The sequence below is a fragment of the Oryx dammah genome, unplaced genomic scaffold (genome assembly GCF_014754425.2).
Source record: "Oryx dammah isolate SB20612 unplaced genomic scaffold, SCBI_Odam_1.1 HiC_scaffold_5, whole genome shotgun sequence".
In the NCBI taxonomy this organism is placed as follows: Eukaryota; Metazoa; Chordata; class Mammalia; order Artiodactyla; family Bovidae; genus Oryx; species Oryx dammah.
This window is the reverse complement of record NW_024070189.1, coordinates 51690493-51713099: the sequence shown is the minus strand read 5'-3', so window position 1 is coordinate 51713099 and position 22607 is coordinate 51690493.

Below are 22607 nucleotides of genomic sequence, written 5' to 3'. Positions count from 1 at the left end.
TTCTCCGGAAGGCCAGAGTAGAGATTTACTGTCTCTGTGTCCTTGGCAGTTAGAAGCTTCTCAGTGGCAAGCTGCAGGGACAACGGCAAGGTCTTAGGAGGCCAGGCCATCCTCCAGCTGCATAACAATCTGGCGACACTTCCCGTCAGCTCTGAGCCTTCACACACAGTCTCCCTTCCTCAGGGCACTGGGAGCCGAGCATCTGGAGAGCAGCAAACTTAATTAACTTGAAGCAAGGGGAACTCAGAGGAAGAAATAATGGTCTTAACTTCCAAACTTCCTAATTAAAATGCAGAAGGCACTAGAGGTCACACATATAATTCAGAAATCTCATTTAGGGACTATGCCTTCAGTAGAGTTTCCACAATGTGACTATGCAACACTGATCCTTGACCCATAAGCCAAGACAAAGGGAAGGGAGCTAAATTTGGCTCCATGTGTGTTGAATGCATCTTCAAACCCACCAGGGAACCCCCTCTTTCTTTGATCTCATGTAACATGGCCTGGGCTTGCAAATTAAATGCCTTTCCATTCAGATCTATAAGGAGCTTTTCCAACATCAAATCTGTCTTCATACTGGAGTGTTCCAGGGGACTGATGGGGTTGTAATGATATTTTCTGGCACTCATTGCTAGCTGAGATTCCTGAAGGCAGTCCCCAGGCAGGTCACAGAGTAGAACAGTTGGGTATTTTTAGCCTTTCTACATTCCTAGAGATTTTCAGTTCTGAATGCAACTTCAGCACAGAAAAGGTCCAGCCAACACAGGCAAAAAGCTGTGCTATTCTTGGAAAGAACATAGTTTCAAAATCAGGGGGACCTGGTATAAAAATACCAGCCCTATCCCTGACCAGCTGTGTAACCACAGAAACACTTTTTAAGCCTTAGTTTTCTCAGCTGTCAAATGGATGCACTAATAACAACCTCACAGAATGTGTATGAGGAATAAATGAGATAATGTATATAACTCTTCTAGCATGCCCCAGGCACAGTAGTAGAGGCTCAAACACGGTAGCTCTTGTCCTCTCTTTGTTGCTAACAATAATAGTAATAAACCAGTATGATCCTACAAAGAATCACAGCTTCTACAAATAATCATAGTAAGCTTGGAATTTTTAGAGCTCTGCCCAATTAGTGCTAAGACCTCATTATTGAGTACCGAGATGAGTTCTTATTTATTCAGTTTTTCAGCTACAAACTCTGTATTTATACATTTATCAAGCCTCTTTTGAATACATAAAGCTGTACCAGCCTCTAGACAAAGGGAAGAGAGGCTTTTCCAGGGCTGATTTGATGGAACTTAAAATCCTGTTGCTGCTGACATGCTTTCAATATTTCACAAATATTCTGAGCCATTAAAAGTTTTATAGTTGAGGCACAATACTCATTCTGTTTAATTTTGAAATGCACAAAATGAAATGTAAAAAAATTCCAGTCCTCACTCTTTAAAAATTTCCTATTGTATAACTAATAAGGAAAATAGAGATGAGAGAATTTTCACGTCATTTAATTCTATTCAGAGTGGAAACGAATTTAGTCTGAGTGAACCTGAACATTAATACAGAAGTGTTTCAGCCAAGAAGGATTTAACTGCTGAAAAGGGGGAGTAACATGATGTATTGGGGGCATTTAAAACCACCTCAACAATGACATTTGCCTAGTTTTAATGGTTTTCATTTTACTTTTTTTCTTAGGTTATATCTATAAAGACAAAGAAGGAGTGAGAACATTCAATAATCTGAATTTCTGCTCCATATAAATTTTTTCATGATTATAATAAAAATTATGATGATTACAATAACAGTTAAAACATGAGTAGTTCTATGATGCAAGCTCTTTGAGTCTCCACAGCAAGCTTACTGGCTAAATCAGTGTCAAAACCAAACGAGTAAAGAGTGATGGAGGCAAGGTATGGTAGGATTTTATCCTATTGCATAGAATACATGTGCTTTGCTCCTTCAAAGTGTCTACAAAAGAGAGAGACAAATAAAAAATAAACCTATTATTTTTAGCTTCCAAAATATGTAGAGGCTTAGTAAATGTTAGTTGTTATGATGATTATCTTACATGTTGGAGTCAGCAATTCCTTGCTGGAATTATATATTTAGTACAGACACTGGATTTTAGCAAATGTTCAACCAGACATTGATTATTTTCATTGTTGTTATTTGAAGACACTGAACTAGTGATTTTGTATTATTATTGTTACTATTACCACTATCATAATTTTATTATTTGGTAGGGTTATACCAAATACAATGGATTCATAGGATATATAGGCAAAAGGGGCTATTATGACCATCTTACAGATAAAGAAACTGAGGCTCAGGTAAATTAAATAACTCACTCAGGGTTCATACATGTAGGAAAACTGGATTCATTTTTGGTGGTGGTGGTTGAGTTAATAAGTCACGTCCAACTCTTGCGATCCCATGGGCAGAGGAGCCTGGCAGGCTACAGTCCACGGGATTCTCCAGGCAAGAACACTGGAGTGGGTTGCCATTTCCTTCTCCAGCGGATCTTCCCAACCTAGGAATCGAACCCAGGTCTCCTGCACTATAGGAGGATTCTTTACCAACTGAGCTACAAGGGAAGCCCTGCCTGCAAAACATAACACTAAGCTACTGGTTCAGAGTGAAGCGACCTCAGACTCCACCCTTAAAACCTCCGTGGATTCTTAGAAAGATTACACACATATAGGTAGTGACCCTCCTATAAACCGGAAGAAATAGAAAATTTTTAGATATCATTATTCTTCTTATAGTAGTCTCATATTTAGCCTATATTTCACTAACATAACTTGGGCTTCTCACGAAATAACTTAAGAATTAATGCATTTTTCTTGTACTAGATATTCATTCTGTTAGAAAAACTAAACTCCAGAAACCGAGTGGAATAGAAACCCAGTGAATAAGCTGACTCACAAGGCTCAAGCATCATGAAGACGCCTTGCCTTCAGGTGTCAGGCTGCTGTGTTGTTCTTGTTGGCTGCCTCCAAGGAGAAATCTGTGGAGTGGCAGTCCCATTTAATGACTAAGAAAGAAGACGATGTACACAGATACAATGGAATACTACTCAGCCATAAAGAAGAACAAAATACTGCCATTTGTAGCAATGTGGATGGACCTAGAGAGCATCTTACTAAGCGAAGTAAGCCCAAGAAAGACAAATATCATATGATATCGCTTATATGTGGAGTCTAAAAAAATGATAAAAATGAATTTATATGAGCTTAAATCAAGGCTATGGTTTTTCCTGTGGTCGTGTATGGATGTGTGAGTTGGACTGTGAAGAAGGCTGAGCACCGAAGAATTGATGCTTTTGAACTGTGGTGTTGGAGAAGACTCTTGAGAGTCCCTCGGACTGCAAGGAGATCCAACCAGTCCATTCTGAAGGAGATCAGCCCTGGGATTTCTTTGGAAGGAATGATGCTAAAGCTGAAGCTCCAGTACTTTGGCCACCTCATGCAAAGAGTTGACTAATTGGAAAAGAGTCTGATGCTGGGAGGGATTGGGGGCAGGAGGAGAAGGGGACAACAGAGGATGAGATGGCTGGATGGCATCATGGACTCGATGGACGTGAGTCTGAGTGAACTCTGGGAGTTGGTGATGGACAGGGAGTCCTGGCGTGCTGCGATTCATGGGGTTGCAAAGAGTCGGACATGACTGAGTGACTGCACTGAACTGAACTGAACTGAAATACAAAACAGAAATAAACTTAGAAGCACAGAAAACAAACTTATGGTTACCAAAGAGGAAGAGAGGGGGAGGGATAAATTAGGAGTTTGGGATTAACAGATACACACTACAACATTAGATAAATGACAAGGACCTATTGCATTATGCAGGGAACTAAACTCAATATCTTGTAATACCCTATTATGGAAAAGAACCTGCAAAAAAAATATCTGAGTAACTTTTGCTGTACACCTGAAATACAACACTGTAAATCAATGATGCATTTCAATAAAAATTTGAGAAAAAAGAACATGGGCTCTGGAGATTGGCAGATCTGTGTTCCAGTCCCAGGCTTGACACATACTGAGCATACAGTCTTGGACAAAGGTTTAAGCTCTTGGGCCTCTATTTTCTTATCTGTAAAATGGGGCTAATGGTGTTTATCTCACAGGAGTCTAAGAGGATTAAATGAGTCAATGCAAGTAAGCCACTGGCCACTATGCCTGGGTCATGGAAAGCATCCAGTGGTGTGAACTGCTACTGAGAGAAATGTCCTTCACATAGGAATGGTTTCAGCTGGGATATCTAAACACATACACCTACTAAATAAACATTAAGAGGTAAGAATTAAAATTGAAGGAGTAAAACGGCCCATGTGGATTTCTTTTTTCTATTTGCTCTATGTTTTGCTGAAGGACTTTGAAGATGCTCAGGGAGGGGTGACACAGAGGACTTGGTGCCAGCACTGGGGAGCCTCGATAATTTCAATGGCAGAAGCATTTCCCAGGCCCAGAATCACCCCCTTGCCATGGAAATTGGCACCGGCAACCTCACAGAGCCCGTGGCTGTCTAGCAATTTTCTAATATATGGCATCAAGCCAGAACAAGGGATGCAACTGAAAATAGCAAAGGGGAAGAAGGCCCAAGAGGCTGTGGAGTCACCCCTAAGGCTGAGCAAGTTTTCAGGCATTTTATTTGCTGTGCCCCTGGCATCTTTCCTCTTGTTAATAAGCTGTATGGCAAAAACAATGCCATCAGCAAAATGCAGAGGGAAGTAAGCCCAGTGTAAAACAGTGATTCCATTCTCCTCCTAAAGATGTCTGATCCTCTACAGACGTAGCATACCATATTCTTTTGAGGCTGGGAGTTGACAGGTAACTTCAGAGGGAAGGGAAAAAAAGAACTTGCTCAGTCTGTAAGATTATACTTAGGGAATAAGCCTGGAGTAGAAGTGAGAACTTGGGCTGAGGATACAGTTCAGCTATAATATCAAAACAGGATGCTCCCAAGTCCCTTTGAGGCCCCAAACAGATGGGTTCAGGCCATCTATCTTCCCTGTAGACAGAAACTGCATAAAAGCAGGATGATGGACAAGGCTGGGCCTTGCCCAGATAAGAGATAAAAGATCAAATATTCCTCATTCTCAAAGTTAAGGAGACCTCCCTGACTACACATGTGGAGATAGGCTCCTTGGAGGTCAGAAAGGGAGGGGGCATCACCCAGGGTAAGTAATGTCAACTACCCATAGGCCTCTTCACCAGAATCCATCTTGACTAAGAGATGCATGTGCATACATGGGTGGTCCCTAAGATATACCTAATACAGATAAGAACCATGCAAAGCAAGATGATTGGCCAAAGGAAACCCAGAAGAAATGCCCCATAAAAGTGATTCAAATTCCCACAAGGGCATGACGCTCTCTGAGCCCGTCCATGTGTCTATCCACACGTACTATACTCATTTTTCCTTCCTAATAAACACTTTACTTATTCACAAATCTCTACCTCTGTGGGAATTCTTTTTCTGCAAAGCTGAAGAGCCAAGGCCTTGTCACTGACTATTGGTCTGGTGGCTAGGAGTCACTCCATTTACCGACCTAAACCTCTGGCCAGGAACTGAAATCCTGCTTCTAGCTGCTGCAGGCAGAGGCTACCCGAGATCACTTTCACCTCTGAGCTGCTAGCCCCAGTTTCTTCCCCTTTGAGATGAAGGAGTTTCAAAGAGAAGCTGAGCCCAATGAAATCAGGAACCTCTGAATCTTTAGTACCCAAAGTGGTGCCTGACACACAGAATGTGTTGATAAGTCAGATTCTGTTGCTGTTAAAGCACAAGATTTAATGTGATCCTTTGCCTTTAATGGATCCTTTAATGTAATCCATTCTATGAGCCGATCCAAGAGGATATGATTCTGAGACCAGTCAAGTGATTTTTTAAAGAAAATAATGACCCCTAACCAATATCAATAACCTCAGATATGCAGATGACACCACCCTTATGGCAGAAAGTGAAGAGGAACTAAAAAGCCTCTTGATGAAAGTGAAAGAGGAGAGTGAAAAAGTAGGCTTAAAGCTCAACATTCAAAAATGAAGATCAAAAAAAAAAAAAATGAAGATCATGTGAAGTGGTACCTCACTGTGGTTTTGATTTGCATTTCTCTAATAATGAGTGATGTTGAGCATCTTTTCATGTGTTTGTTAGCCATCCGTATGTCTTCTTTGGAGAAATGTCTATTTAGTTCTTTGGCCCATTTTTTTATTGGGTCGTTTATTTTTCTGGAATTGAGCTGCAGGAGTTGCTTGTATATTTTTGAGATTAGTTGTTTGTCAGTTGCTTCATTTGCTATTATTTTCTCCTATTCGGAAGGCTGTCTTTTCACTTTGCTTATATTTTCCTTTGTTGTGCAGAAGCTTTTAATTTTAATTAGGTTCCATTGGTTTATTTTTGCTTTTATTTCCAGAATTCTGGGAGGTGGATCATAGAGGATCTTGCTGTGGTTTATGTCGGAGAGTGTTTTGCCTATGTTCTCCTCTAGGAGTTTTATAGTTTCTGGTCTTACATTTAGATCTTTAATCCATTTTGAGTTTATCTTTGTGTGCAGTGTTAGAAAGTGATCTAGTTTTATTCTTTTACAAGTGGTTGACCAGTTTTCCGAGCAACACTTGTTAAAGAGATTGTCTTTACTCCATTGTATATTCTTGCCTCCTTTGTGAAAGATAAGGTGTCCATATGTGTGTGGATTTATCTCTGGGCTTTCTATTTTGTTCCATTGATCTATATTTCTGTCTTTGTGCCAATACCATACTGTCTTGATGACTGTGGCTTTGTAGTAGAGCCTGAAGTCAGGCAGGTTGATTCCTCCAGTTCCATTCTTCTTTCTCAAGATTGCTTTGGCTATTCGTGGTTTTTTGTATTTCCATACAAATCTTGAAATTATTTGTTCTAGTTCTGTGAAAAATATCGCTGGAAGCTTGATAGGGATTGCATTGAATTTGTAAATTGCTTTGGGTAGTATACTCATTTTCACTATATTGATTCTTCCAATCCATGAGCATGGTATATTTCTCCATCTATTAGTGTCCTCTTTGATTTCTTTCATCAGTGTTTTATAGTTTTCTATATATAGGTCTTTAGTTTCTTTAGGTAGATATATTCCTAAGTATTTTATTCTTTTTGTTGCAATGGTGAATGGAATTGTTCCTTAATTTCTTTTTCTACTTTCTCATTATTAGTGTATAGGAATGCAAGGGATTTCTGTGTGTTGATTTTATATCCTGCAACTTTACTATATTCATTAATTAGCTCTACTAATTTTCTGGTAGAGTCTTTAGGGTTTTCTATGTAGAGGATCATGTCATCTGCAAACAGTGAGAGTTTTACTTCTTCTTTTCCAATTTGGATTCCTTTTATTTCTTTTTCTGCTCTGATTGCTGTGGCTAAAACTTCCAGAACTATGTTGAATAGTAGTGGTGAAAGTGGGCACCCTTGTCTTGTTCCTGACTTTAGGGGAAATACTTTCAATTTTTCACCATTGAGGATAATGTTTGCGGTGGGTTTGTCATAAATAGCTTTTATTATGTTGAGGTATGTTCCTTCTATTCCTGCTTTCTGGAGAGTTTTTATCATAAATGGATGTTGAATTTTGTCAAAGGCCTTCTCTGCATCTATTGAGATAATCATATGGCTTTTATTTTTCAATTTGTTAATGTGGTGAATTACATTGATTGATTTGCGGATGTGGAAGAATCCTTGCATCCCTGGGATAAAGCCCACTTGGTCATGGTGTACAATCTTTTTAATGTGTTGTTGGATTCTGATGTGGAGAGAAGGGAACCCTCCTACACTGTTGGTGGGAATGCAAACTAGTACAGCCACTATGGAGAACAGTGTGGAAATTCCTTAAAAAATTGTAAATAGAACTACCTTATGACCCAGAAATCCCACTACTGGGCATACACACTGAGGAAACCAGAATTGAAAGAGACACATGTACCCCAATGTTCATCACAGCATTGTTTATAATAGCCAGGACATGGAAACAACCTAGATGTCCATCAGCAGGTGAATGGATAAGAAAGCTTTGGTACATATACACAATGGAGTATTACTCAGCTGTTAAAAAGAATACATTTGAATCCGTTCTGATGAGATGGATGAAACTGGAGCCAATTATACAGAGTGAAGTAAGCCAGAAAGAAAAACACCAATACAGTATACTAACACATATATATGGAATTTAGAAAGATGGCAATGATGACCCTGTATGCAGGACAGCAAAAAAGACACAGATGTGTATAATGGACTTTTGGACTCAGTGGGAGAGGGAGAGGGTGAGATGACTTGGGAGAATGGTATTGAAACATGTATAATATCATGTAAGAATCGAATTGCCAGTCTATGTCCGATGCAGGATATGGCATGCTTGGGGCTGGTACGCGGGGATGACCCAGAGAGATGTTGTGGGGAGGGGGGGTGGGAGGGGGGTTCAGGTTTGGGAATGCATGTACACCCGTGGTGGATTCATGTCAATGTATGGCAAAACCAATACAGAATTGTAAAGTAAAAAATAAATAAATTTTAAAAAAAGATTTAAAAAAATAAAAATAAAAATAAAGATAAATAAATTTAATTCCAAAGACAAAAAAAAAAAAAATGAAGATCATGGCATCCGGTCCCATTACTTCATGGGAAATAGATGGGGAAACAGTGGAAACAGCTTCAGATTTTATTTTTTTGGGTTCCAAAATCACTGCAGATGGTGACTGCAGCCATGAAATTAAAAGACGTTACTCCTTGGAAGAAAAGTTATGACCAATCTAGATAGTATATTCAAAAGCAGAGACATTACTTTGCCGACTAAGGTCCGTCTAGTCAAGGCTATGGTTTTTCCAGTAGTCATGTATGGATGTGAGAGTTGGACTGTGAAGAAGGCAGAGCGCCAAAGAATTGATGCTTTTGAACTGTGGTGTTGAAGACTCTTGAGAGTGCCTTGGACTGCAAGGAGATCCAACCAGTCCATTCTGAAGGAGATCAGCCCTGGGATTTCTTTGGAAGGAATGATGCTAAAGCTGAAACTCCAGTACTTTGGCCACCTCATGTGAAGAGTTGACTCATTGGAAAATATTCTGATGCTGGGGGGGATTGGGGGCAGGAGAAGAAGATGACGACAGAGGATGAGATGGCTGGATGGCATCACGGACTCGATGGACGTGAGTCAGTGAACTCTGGGAGTTGGTGATGGACAAGGAGGCCTGGCGTGCAGCGATTCATGGGATCGCAGAGAGTCGGACATGACTGAGTGACTGAACTGAACTGAACTGAACCCAGTCAAGCTGCTACTGCTTGCAAAGACTCTGGTAAAGACATCCAGCCCAGAGCTGAGTTAATCCTCAGAATGAGAGGGTTGTGAGGGACCACTGACAAACAGCTATGAAGAGAAGAGAAGTGAAAGGCAAAAGAGAAAAGGAAAGATATACCCATTTGAGTGCAGAGTTCCAAAGAATAGCAAGGAGAGATAAGAAAGGGTTCCTCAGTGATCAGTGCAAAGAAATAGAGGAAAACAATAGAATGGGAAAGACTAGAGATCTCAAGAAAATTAGAGATACCAAGGGAACATTTCATGCAAAGATGTGCTTAATAAAGGACAGAAATGGTATGGACCTAACAGAAGCAGAAGATATTAAGAAGAGGTGGCAAGAATACACAGAAGAACTGTACCAAAAACATCTTCATGACCCAGATAATCACAATAGTCTGATCACTTACCTAGAGCCAGACATCCTGGAATGTGAAGTCAAGTGGGCCTTAGGAAGCATCACTACAAACAAAGCTAGTGGAGGTGATGGAATGCCAGTTGAGCTATTTCAAATCCTAAAAGAGGATGCTGTGAAAGTGCTGCACTCAATATGCCAGCATATTTGGAAAACTCAGCAATGGCCACAGGACTGGAAAAGGTCAGTTTTCATTCCAATCCCAAAGAAAGGCAATGCCAAACAATGCTCAAACTACTGCACAATTGCACTCATCTCACACGCTAGTAAAGTAATGCTCAAAATTCTCCAAGCCAGGCTTCAGCAATACAGGAACCGTGAACTTTCAGGTGTTCCAGTTGGTTTTAGAAAAGGCAGAGGAACCATAGATCAAATTGCCAACATCTGCTGGATCATGGAGAAAGCAAGAGAGTTCCAGAAAAACATCTATTTCTGCTTTATTGACTATGCCAAAGCCTTTGACTGTGTGGATCACAATAAACTGTGGAAAATTCTGAGAGAGATGGGAATACCAGACCACCTGATCTGCCTCTTGAGAGACCTGTGTGCAGGTCAGGAAGCAACAGTTAGAACTGGACATGGAACAACAGACTGGTTCCAAATAGGAAAGGGAGTACGTCAAGCCTATATATTGTCACCCTGCTTATTTAACTTATGTACAGATTACATCATGAGAAACGCTGGGCTGCATGAGGCACAAGCTGGGATCAAGATTGCTGGGAGAAATATCAATCATCTCAGATATGCAGATGGCACCACCCTTATGGCAGAATGCGAAGAAAAACTACAGAGCCTCTTGATGAAAATGAAAGAGGAGAGTGAAAAAGTTGGCTTAAAGCTCAACATCCAGAAAACTAAGATCATGGCATCTGGTCCCATCACTTCATGGCAAATAGATGGGGAAACAGTGGAAACAGTGAAAGACTTTATTTTGGGGGGCTCCAAAATCACTGCAGATGGTGACTGCAGCCATGAAATTAAAAGATGGTTGCTCCTTGGAAGAAAAGTTATGACCAACCCAGACAGCATATTAAAAAGTAGAGACATTACTTTGTCAACAAAGGTCCATCTATTCAAGGCTATGGTTTTTCCCGTGGTCATGTATGGATGTGAGAGTTGAACTGTAAAGAAAGCTGAGTGCTGAAGAATTAATGCTTTTGAACTATGATGTTGGAGAAGACTCTTGAGAGTCCCTTGGGCTGCAAGGAGGTCTAACCAGTCCATCTTAAAGGAAATCAGTCCTGAACATTCATTGGAAGGACTGATGCCAAAGCTGAAACTCCAATACTTTGGCCACGTAATACAAAGAACTGACTCATTGGAAAAGACCCTGATGCTGGAAAGATTGAAGGCAGGAGGAGAAGGGGACAACAGAGGATGAGATGGTTGGATGGCATCACCAACTCAATGGACATGAATTTGGGTGAATTCCAGAAGCTGATGATGGACAGGGAAGCCTGACGTGCTGCAGTCCATGGGATCGCAAAGAGTTGGACAGGACTGAGTGACTGAACTGAAGTGAACTGAGAGACCACTGACGTAGGTCTTCCTTACTGAATCACTAGCCAGCATTTCCCCTGAATGAAGAGGCAGAGGTATCTGGAGAAGGCCCAAGCCTTGGGTCACAGCAGTACCACTGGTCTAGCCCTCCACAGTGCAGAAAGTGCCTGTCAGCCACTGTCTGATGTAGTTCTCACAGGGCCAAGCTGGGAAGGGAGGTGGTGGCTTAGCCAGTGGAGAATGGGGACACTGAAATTCATACAAGGTATCCACTTGACCAAAGTTATTTTGCTGGTAAGTAGAATGAACAACCTGGGACTTTTCACTCCAAGATGTGAGCTATGAAAACCATTCAGCAGTGAGAGGCTGTACAATTGCCATCTGTTCCCAAACTATGCCCAAAGATCCTATGTCCTGAGCAGGATGGTATTAATGACAACCAGCACTTATCGCCACTCGTATTACCAGCTCACTGTATCCAAAAACAGTCGGACACAACTGAGCATGCACATGCTATCTAACCCTCTTCTGCTGTCAGCAAACCTGAACAAGCCCACGTCTGCCAGCATCTGTCATTCCAGGTCTGTGGCTGCTGACACCTCAGGGATAGCTTCCCTTTTCCCCTTTGGGACCATGCATCAAGTTCCTCTTCTCTGTTTCCCGCAGCTGTGCTCTTTCATCCTGCCAAAAGCTTTCTCACTGATGAAGGCAGGGCTGACAGCAGAGTCACCCTGGTAGTTTTCAAGACTCTCATATCCCCTCTCCCTTTGCAAGATGATTAGATGACAAAGGGTGGTGGGGAGGAGCCAGGGCCATCAGAACCTCCAGGATATTCAAAGCCACCTAAGACTGGTAGCTCACACAGTAAAGAATCTACCTGCAATGCGGGAGACCCTAGTTGGATCCCTGGGTTGGGAAGATACCCTGGAGAAGAGAATGACAACCCACTTCAGTGTTTCTGCCTACCAAATTTCATGGAGAGACTATCAGGTTGCAAAGAGTCAGACACAACTGAGCCACTAACACTTTCACTTCACTTCAAAGCTTTCAAGAGCCTGCCCTGTATGAAACGGGATTCACTCAATCAGAACTGAGCACCTGTTCTGTGCTGGCTGCCAATCTGGTTGTTCAATATAAATTAATTTTTAAAATACCACTGATCATCCGTAAATCTCAAAACCTCTAATAAGCCTGATGAGCATGAATCATAATGGTCATGCCAACAAAAATATGGGCACTCGCCATCTGCCTCTACAAGCATTAAGTCACTAGCCACTGAGGCCACTGATTTCCACACACCCAGATTTTAGGGAGCAGATCAGGAATGAGGCATTCTGTGCTCAGCGAAAAACCAGAAGAACAAGTCTTTAGATATGAGATATTTTCAGGAGACGATTTTATGAGCTCAATTCCTACATCTCCTCATATCTAGAAAAGCACTAACATTATTATTAGTGACATCTGCTTCTCATGACTAGCAGCAAGCTTCTGCCAAAATGTATGTTTGACTGCACGTGCAGTCACTAAAATCATGTATAACACTGACCTTCCCTTACCTCTTCGAAGCAGTTCCTCAGAGTTATCTGAGTTGCTGTCATTCAGACTGTGTCCTCATTTTGCCCCAAATAAAGTTTAATTCACAACTCTCAGGATGTGCTTTTTTTTTCAGTAGCCAGTCACAATGAAAATAGTACTAACTGAGAACTTCAGATCAGTCATTCAGTCATGTCTGACTCTTTGCAACCCCATGGACTGCAGCATGCCAGGCTTCCCTGTCCTTCACCAACTCCCAGAGTTTGTTCAAACTCACGTCCACTCTTTGGGTGCCTTGACTAAAGAAGGGATTTTTGAATGGATAAGCTTTTCTCCTGGGCTGTGATTGACACTCAAAATAAAGACGTACCTGTGAAATTATGACAGTGGATCCATCATCTTGGAAAAACATATAAAAAAATCTTTCTATATCCTTTGTTGAGATCACAAATCCTTTTGAGAATATAATGATGTTTGTGGATCCCTTCTTCAGAAAAATGCAAATTTTATGATCCATAAGTTCAAAGACACCTTGAAACCCAGTAAAAGCTATGGTTTTTCCAGGGGTCATGTACAGATGTGAGAGTTGGACCATAAAGAAGGTTGAGCATGAAGAACTGATGTGTTTGAATTGTGGTGCTGGAGAAGACTCTTGAGAGTCCCTTGGACTACAAGGAGATCAAACCAGTCAATCCTAAAGGAAATCAACCCTGAATATAAATTGGAAGGACTGATGCTGAAGCTAAGGTTCCAATACTTTGGCCACCTGATGTGAAGAGCTGACTCATTAGAAAAGACCCTGATGCTGGGAAAGATTGAAGGCAGGAGGAGAAGGGGACGACAGAGGATGAGATGGTTGGATGGCATCACAGACTCAATGGACGTGAATCTGAGCAAACTCCAGGAGATAGTGAAGGACAGATAAGCCTGGTGTGCTACAGTCCATGGGGTAGCAAAGAGCTAGACACAACTGAGCAACTGAACAACCACCACCCAGTAATAGGCTCCCAAATGTCTATGAATTCCAAGTTCAACGACTTTAGTCTAATTTATCTCTAAATTCAATTTCAGGTAAAAATGTTGTGTTATTTTCAACAATCACGAACTTTTAGATTTCTTATATGCCAAAGCAGCCCCCCATTCTTGTTCTACTGTCAAGTGACTTAGCAACTTATTTCAGAATTCTCAATATCTGTAGAATGAAAAGATGTGTACCCAGGACCCACAAAGAGCCTAGACACTTCAGAAGGTCCCTTAAATATTTAAGTTTGTGAAAGGTTAACCCTTTGAGTGAGACAAAACGCTCTACCAGGCTCAGAGAAGGTATAGGATTACTAACCTAGGAACTTCTAGGGATAAGTGACTCCTTGATGCCGACTGATTGTTGCTGGGAGAACATAACTGACTACTGTCTTCTAACACTGTTTAAACCCTGGATTTTGATGATCTCTATTACAGAAGCAGTTATCTATTTTCTTCATTCAGTCAACTAATATTGTTTGAAAAATTACTATTTGCGAGTAATAGGGAAATACAGTGATGATTCATGTAATCACTTTTTCTTTAAACATACTACAAAGAGTTATTTTTTTATTTGCCTCTTTTTTTAATGTCTTCCAATTTTTTTAAGGATTTATTTATTTTTGGCTGCGTTGCATCTTCACTGCTAAGTGAAGGCTTTGTCTAGTTGCCGCAAGCAGGGGCTACTCTCCAGTTCATGATGGAGGCTTCTCACTGCGGTGGTTTCTCTTGTTGTGGAGCATAGCCTCCAGGCATGTGGGCTTCCGAGCTTCCTGAGCACAAGTGCTCAGGAGCTGTCGCACATAGGCTTAGTCATCCTGAGACATGTAGAATCTTAGTTCTCAGACCAGGGATTGAACCTATGTCCTCTGCATTGGCAGGTGGATTCTTAAACACTGGACCACCAGGGATGTCCCTTTATTTACCTTATTGGTAATTCCAAAATCATACAGGTCTTTGTACTATTTTGCTGACTATTGCTTCTCATTCTTTTCCATGCTGCCTATTTCCATGTGTATTGCCTGCGGGTACATTTATGTGCGTGTACCTGCTTGTGAATTCAGATTCCTTGCAAATTCACTTCCAGCAGTTTTGGAGAGCTTAACTCAAGGCTTCATTCCTTAGAGAAAAACTGCAGTTCTTCTTGCAACCACCTGGGGATACTAACAATTTGGCACTTCCATAATCAAATTTTCCTCTGGAAGAATTTCATATCCTATAGACAATGTGATTCGGTTGTAAAACCACACAAGGATGAACTTACAGTTATGAAAGTGAAGTCACTCAGTCGTGTCCGACTCTTTGTGACCCCGTGGACTGTAGCCTACCAAGCTCCTCTGTCCATGGGATTCTCCAGGCAAGAATACTGGAGTGGGTTGCCATAAGGAAATGTTCGTGTATTCCAGTTTTCCTATCATTCAATGTTGTTCCATCCTGAGCACTGGGTTCATTTCTTGTTTCCTCTTAGTTTGAAGCTATGGCCCTTTAGGGATCCCAGAAGTGGAGATCTCATATCAAGTTCCCACTTTGGAAGAGTTGTATGCTCCAGCACCTGGCCCCTGATGCAGCCTTCATAATGGAAGCTCAGAGTCACTGTTCATCTGGAGAGGCCTTCTAGGCAGACTCATTTTTAACTTCATGTTTCCTCCTGATGTATGGTCTGTAGTTCACTTGCAATTACTCCAGAGGAGGAAGTGATATATTGCACATTTGCATGCGTGCATACATGTTCATCTGCACCTTGAGAATGGTTACATCTCATTTTTAAAATCCTCATCTTAAAATCATAATGCAGAATTGACTTCCACAAGCACTTTAATTATTATCATAATGGATACAAGAACAAGGCTACTCAAATTTATGATTTTGGACCAGGATCCTCAGCATCACCAAGCAGCTTGTTAGAAATGCAAATTCTTCAGTTCCATTCTAGACCTACTGTATCAGGTTCAGGAATATGGGTTTTAACAAGGTCTCCAGAGAAATGAGGAAAGTCATGACAGGCAGAGAACAAGTTTAAGCAAAGATCAAGTTTAAGCAAAGATCAAGATGAAAGAGATGATGGTACATAGGAATAATAAGTCATTCAGTTTGGCAGGAGCTTCTCTTTGGCAGGGCTACACTACCAAGCCAAAATCATTGATGAGTTTAACATTTAATTACATGCTTTTTCAGTCTCATCCTGTTCTATAAGAAAGTGGAAAGTAATGGAGACAGGACAGCCTTAGGGGTGAAACAATAAATTATTTTCTGAGACCCTTGGAAACAACACAGAACATTGCCACTGTAACCTGCAAGAAGAGTGAAGAAGATCCACAGAGGCTGATGTTAGCCAAGACTGGAATCCTACAGACGTGTTTGACAGAACTGCACTGGCAAGGAGCACAAGGAAATGCATTTTCACATTTCCAATCAGAACGCAATGGGCAAGGATTGCCAGGTGCATAGTTGCAGATGTTAAGTTATTCTCATGGACAAAGCACCTGAGAACTTCAGTGATTTATTAAAACAATGTGCATTTGAACGGTGCACTGCTGCATTTGAACATCAACTAACTGGAATTCATTGTTAATAGAGATTTACTTCAGGACTAAACTAGTTATCCCCTGCCTTGCAGAGTTGCTATCATTGTCTTCATTGAATTACACTGTATGGATATGTCGGTGAAAATATTGCCACTGAGGGTTTTTAGAAATAGGTGGAGGACAAGAGGCATTAGAGTTTGTGTCAATGACTTTATTCCTTGAAGACATAATGTCATCAATTTCCCCCAAGAAATGCTATCTTGACACTCTAAACATGACATTAAAGAAAAACATTTCAACAGTTAAAAGAGGATTCCTGGAAGAAGAATGGGGCGTGGGAAGCCACTTCAGAGCTGCCAAGAAATGACTTGCTGATTAATGCCTCCTAGATATGTGCATGTAAATTAACCTCATTTGCTTCTCTGAAGAATGTGGACAACAGACACCTAATTTGTGAAGATTGAAGAAAAATGGGCTTAGAGTATCCTACAAAATTTCCAGCGTATCATAGGTGCACAATAAATGGAAATTTTTGTTCTTATTGATGAACCAAAGTTGCTCAACCAGGAGCCAGACTCAGATCGTCTATTGCTTTTGTTTGCCCAATGCCTAATCCTCCTTTTGCTGCTAATTTCACAGTATAAATGAACAGATCTGCAATTGACCCTTACCCACTCTCCAAATCCACCGCCATTTCTAAGTCATGGATTACAGCTGTACTAAAAAAGTGGGCCTTAGAAAGCATCACTATGAACAAAGCTAGTGGAGGTGATGGAATTCCAGTTGAGCTCTTTCAAATCCTGGAAGATGATGCTGTGAAAGTGCTGCACTCAATATGCCAGCAAATTTGGAAAACTCAGCAGTGGCCACAGGACTGGAAAAGGTCAGTTTTCATTCCAATCCCAAAGAAAGGCGATGCCAAACAATGCTCAAACTACCGCACAATTGCACTCATCTCACACGCTAGTAAAGTAATGCTCAAAATTCTCCAAACCAGGCTTCAGCAATATGTGAACCGTGAACTTCCAGATGTTCAATCGTTTTAGAAAAGGTAGAGGAACCAGAGATCAAAATTGCCAACATCCGCTGGATCATGGAAAAAGCAAGAGAGTTCCAGAAAAACATCTATTTCTGCTTTATTGACTATGCCAAAGCCTTCAACTGTGTGGATCACAATAAACTGTGGAAAATTCTGAGAGAGATGGGAATACCAAACCACCTGACCTGCCTCTTGAGAAACCTATATGCAGGTCAGGAAGCAACGGTTAGAACTGGACATGGAACAACAGACTGGTTCCAAATAGGAAAAGGAGTACATCAAGGCTGTATATTGTCACCCTGCTTATTTAACTTCCATGCAGAGTACATCATGAGAAACACTTGGCTGGAAGAAGCACAAGCTGGAATCAAGATTGCTGGGAGAAATATCAATAACCTCAGACACCACCCCTTATGGCAGAAAGTGAAGAGGAACTAAAAAGCCTCTTGATGAAAGTGGAAGAGGAGAGTGAAAAAGTTGGCTTAAAGCTCAACATTCAGAAAACTATCATGGCATCTGGTCTCATCACTTCATGGGAAATAGATGGGGTAACAGTGGAAACAGTGTCAGACTTTATTTTTTGGGGCTCCAAAATCACTGCAGATTGTGATTGCAGCCATGAAATTAAAAGATGCTTACTCCTTGGAAGGGAAGTTATGACCAACCTAGATAGCATATTCAAAAGCAGAGACATTACTTTGCCAACAAAGGTCCGTCTAGTCAAGACTGGTTTTTCCAGAAGTCATGTATGGATGTGAGAGTTGGACTATAAAGAAAGCTGAGCACTGAAGAATTGATGCTTTTGAACTGTGCTGTTCGAAAAGACTCTTGAGGGTCCCTTGGACTGCAAGGAGATCCAACCAGTCCATTCTAAAGGAGATCAGTCCTGGGTGTTCATTGGAAGGACTGATGCTAAAGCTGAAACTCCAATACTTTGGCCACCTCATGCAAAGAGTTGACTCATTGGAAAAGACTCTGATGCTGGGAGTGATTGTGGGCAAGAGGAGAAGGGGACGACAGAGGATGAGATGGCTGGATGGCAACACTGACTCGATGGACATGAGTTTGGGTGAACTCCGGGAGTTGGTGATGGACAGGGAGACCTGGCGTGCTGCGATTCATGGGGTTGCAGAGTCAGACATGACTGAGCGACTGAACTGAAAGAACAGTTGATATTCAGTGCATGCTCATATATACAAACATCACATCAAAGTATGTACAGATGCCAACACAAACTTTTGGAATAATGATTCCTTCCCACTGATATTATTTTGGGAGAATATCAGACAGGTTCTTGTTTTTTCCACTGCAGTGAAAGTGAAATTTGCTCAGTCGTGTCCGATACTTTGTGCCCCCATGGACCATACAGTCCATGGAATTCTCCAGGCCAGAATACTGGAGTGGGTAGCCTTTCCCTTCTCCAGGGAATCTTCCCAACGCAGGGATCAAACCTAAGTCTCCTGCATTGCAGGTGGATTCTTTACCAGAGGCCTTAAAGACCTAGCATAGGCCAATCTTACTGGCTAGACAGTAAGCATAGCCCTGAAAATAGCCTGGGAAAATAGAAAGCATATCAGTTACTACTCCCATGTTACAAAACATCTGTCACTTTCATCCCTTCCAAGACAGGTTCTTGAGCTTTCTCTTCAATTGTTTGAGTTTTCCTTTGGTTTCTGTTGCCTGAAAACAAATAACCCTAACTGATGGAATGCATCTTCAATATCATTTTTCCTAACTCCCCTATTTTAGAGATGAAGAAACTCATGCCCAGAGACTGAAAGAGTCCTTTTCTATGTTCTTCTTTTTATTTTAGGTCACAGTGACAGAGCTGGCACCCAAGCCTTAATGGACCTTGCTTCAGTGTTTTTTTTAATTATTTGTTATTCCCATTATCCCTAACCCTGGCTAGAGTCCTATCTTTCAGATAATATATGGGTAGTGAAAGATGTTCTATCAAAACAGCTCCTAAGTTAGCATCCAATGCCAGCAGCTTGGTCCATTCTAGCCACAGATATAACTGGGCTAGGGGTTGAGATGTCCTGACAACTTAGCTGATGCCTCATGCCAGGCTCTGGGGGAAAAAGAGCATGAGGCAAAAGAAATATGACTCACCACATTTTTTTTTTAACAAAATGGAGGATTTGGAGTTCTTGGCTTTTTGGCTTGCAAATTACCCTGGATGAGCAGAAATTTTCATTCAGTGAGGACGCAGAAAACAAATTTACAGACATCAAGCGGGAAAGGTAGGGGGTAGGAAGGTGGGAGGAATTAGGAGATTGGGATTGACATGTATATGCTATTGATATGATATACAAAAAAGATAACTAATGAAAACCTACTGTACAGCACAAGGAACTCTGCTCAGTGTTCTGTGGTGACCTAAATGGGAAGGAAATTCAAAAAAGGGAGAATATATATATATACACACAACTATATATATATATGTATATATATACATATAGCTGATTCTCCTTGCTGTACAGTAAAAACTAACACATTGTAAAGCAACTATACTCCAATAAAAATTAATTTTTAAAAATGAGTCATCACCTTTAGGTCTCACTTCTCTCTCTTTCCCTTCTTCCCTCTTTCCTTCTTCTCACCCTCTCTCCTCCTTCCCTCCATCAATAATCATTGATTATGATTTGTTTCTCTCATCATCTATACTCTTTTGAATATTTCACAGCTTTTAAGCAAATTATTGAAGGATAGACAGGAGAGGGAAAAACTGAGCAAATCAGTATGTAATGCTTTTCTTAAGGATCTACCTTTAAGATGGAAATGACTCCACAGTGAACTTATATCAAGGTTTGATGACTTCTCCAAAATCACTGCAGATGGTGACTGTAGCTATCAAATTAAAAGATGCTTACTCCTTGGAAGGAAAGTTATGACCAACCTAGCATATTAAAAAGCACACACATTACTTTGTCAACAAAGGTCTATCTAGTTGAGGCTGTGGTTTTTCCAGTGGTCATGTATGGATGTGAGAGTTGGACTATAAAGAAAGCTGAGTGCCAAAGAATTGATGCTTTTGAACTGTGGTGTTGGAGAAGACTCTTGAGAGTCCCTTGGACTGCAAGGAGATCCAACCAGTCCATCCTAAAGGAGATCGGTCCTGGGTGTTCATTGGAAGGACTGATGCTAAAGCTGAAACTCCAATACTTGGCCACCTGATGCAAAGACCTGACTCACTGGAAAAAGACCCTGATGCTGGCAAAGATTGAAGGTGGGAGGAGAAGGGGACAACAGAGGATGAGATGGTTGGATGGCATCACCAACTCAATGGACATGAGTCTGAGTAAAACTCCAGGAGTTGGTGATGGACAGGGAGGCCTGGCGTGCTGTAGTCTATGGTGTCATAAAGAGTTGGACACGACTGAGCGACTGAACTGAACTGACTGAGGAACCATAGATCAAGTTGCCAGCATCTGTTGTATAATTGAAAAAGCAAGAGAGTTCCAGAAAAAATCTACTTCTGCTTTATTGACTATGCCAAAGCCTTTGACTGTGTGGATCACAACAAACTGTGGACAATTCTGAAAGAGAAGGGAATACCAGACCACCTGACCATCCTCCTGAGACATCTGCATGCAGGTCAAGAAGCAACAATTAGAACTGGACATGGAACAACAGACTGGTTCCAAATCAGGAAAGGAGTATGTCAAGGCTCTATATTGTCACCCAGCTTATTTAACTTATATGCAGAGTACATCATGAGAAATGCTGGACTGGATGAAGCACAAGCTAGAATCAAGATGGCCGGGAGAAATAGCAATAACCTCAGATATGCAGATGACACCACACTTATGGCAGAAAGCAAAGAAGAAGTAAAGAGCGTCTTGGTTAAAATAAAAGAGGAGAGTTAAAAAGCTGGCTTAAAACTCAACATTCAGAAAACTAAGTTCATGGTATCTGGTCCCATCACTTTATGGTAAATAGATGGGGAAACAATGAAAACAGGGAGAGACTTTATTTTTGTGGGCTCCAAAATCACTGAAGATGGTTACTTCAGCCATGGAATTAAAAGATGCTTGCTCCTTGGAAGAAATAAGTTGGAAGAAAAGTTATGACCAACCTAGACAGCATATTAAAAAGCAGAGCCATTACTTTGACAATGAAGGTCCAGCTAGTCAAAGCTATGGTTTTTCCAGTAGTCTTGTATGGATGTGAGAACAGGACTATAAATAAAGCTGAGCACTGAAGACCTGATACTTTTAACTGTGGTGTTGGAGAAGACTCTTGAGAGACCTGAAGATCCAACCAGTCCATCCTAAAGGAAATAAGTCCTGAATATTTGTTGGAAGGACTGATGTTGAAGCTGAAACTCCAATACTTTGGCCACCTGATGCAAAGACCTGATTCATGAAAAAAGACCCTGATGCTGGGAAAGATTGAAGGTGGGAGGAGAAGGGGACAACAGAGGAGGAGATGGCTGGATGGCATCACCGACTCAACAGACATGAGTTTGAGTAGCTCTGGGAGTTGGTGATGGACTGGCATGCTGCAGTCTATGGAGGTGCAAAGAGTTGGGCATGACTGAGTCACTGAACTGAACTCAACTGAACAAACTTGTATAAATGGTCATCATCGGTGAAATGACGTAGAGCACCACAGCAGTTAACACCTCAGACTCTAGGCTCAGAGAGCAGAACACACCAGCAAATGGTGGCTCTGCCACCACTGTATGTGGGCCTGTGGAAAAGCAACACACCCTAAGGCTTCCATTTCTCCATCTGCAGAATGTAGTCTAAAAAAATAGTATTGACCGTGATGGACAAGTTGGTCATCTAATACAACTTTTATTTCAAACCTCTTTGTCCCTTGCTCATGTCAACTACAAATTGGCACTTGCCACGGGCACTTGCCATCTAGCTCTACAAGGGTTCAATTAGGTGCTGCTGCAGCTGCTGATTTTCAGTGCCTCCTGAAAGGAGTTCAGGGTGGAGATCAGGAATGAGGCACTCTGTGCTCAGGCAGTGGGGACGTCCGGCAGGACAGATCTTCAGATGGTTAGTATATTTTCAGGAGCCGGTTTATGAGCCCAATTCTTGTAACTCCTTATATCTGAAATAAACATTAAAAGCTTTCATAGTGATGACTGTTCCTTGTGACTAGCAAAAACTGTCATGAGACTAGCAGAAACCTTCTGGAAAAATGTATGCCTGATTGCCTGTACTCCCCCTTCACCAAAATCTTATATATACTAACCTTCCCTCCTCTTTCTTCGAGCAGTTTCTCGGAGCTATCCAAGGTGCTGTCTCCCAG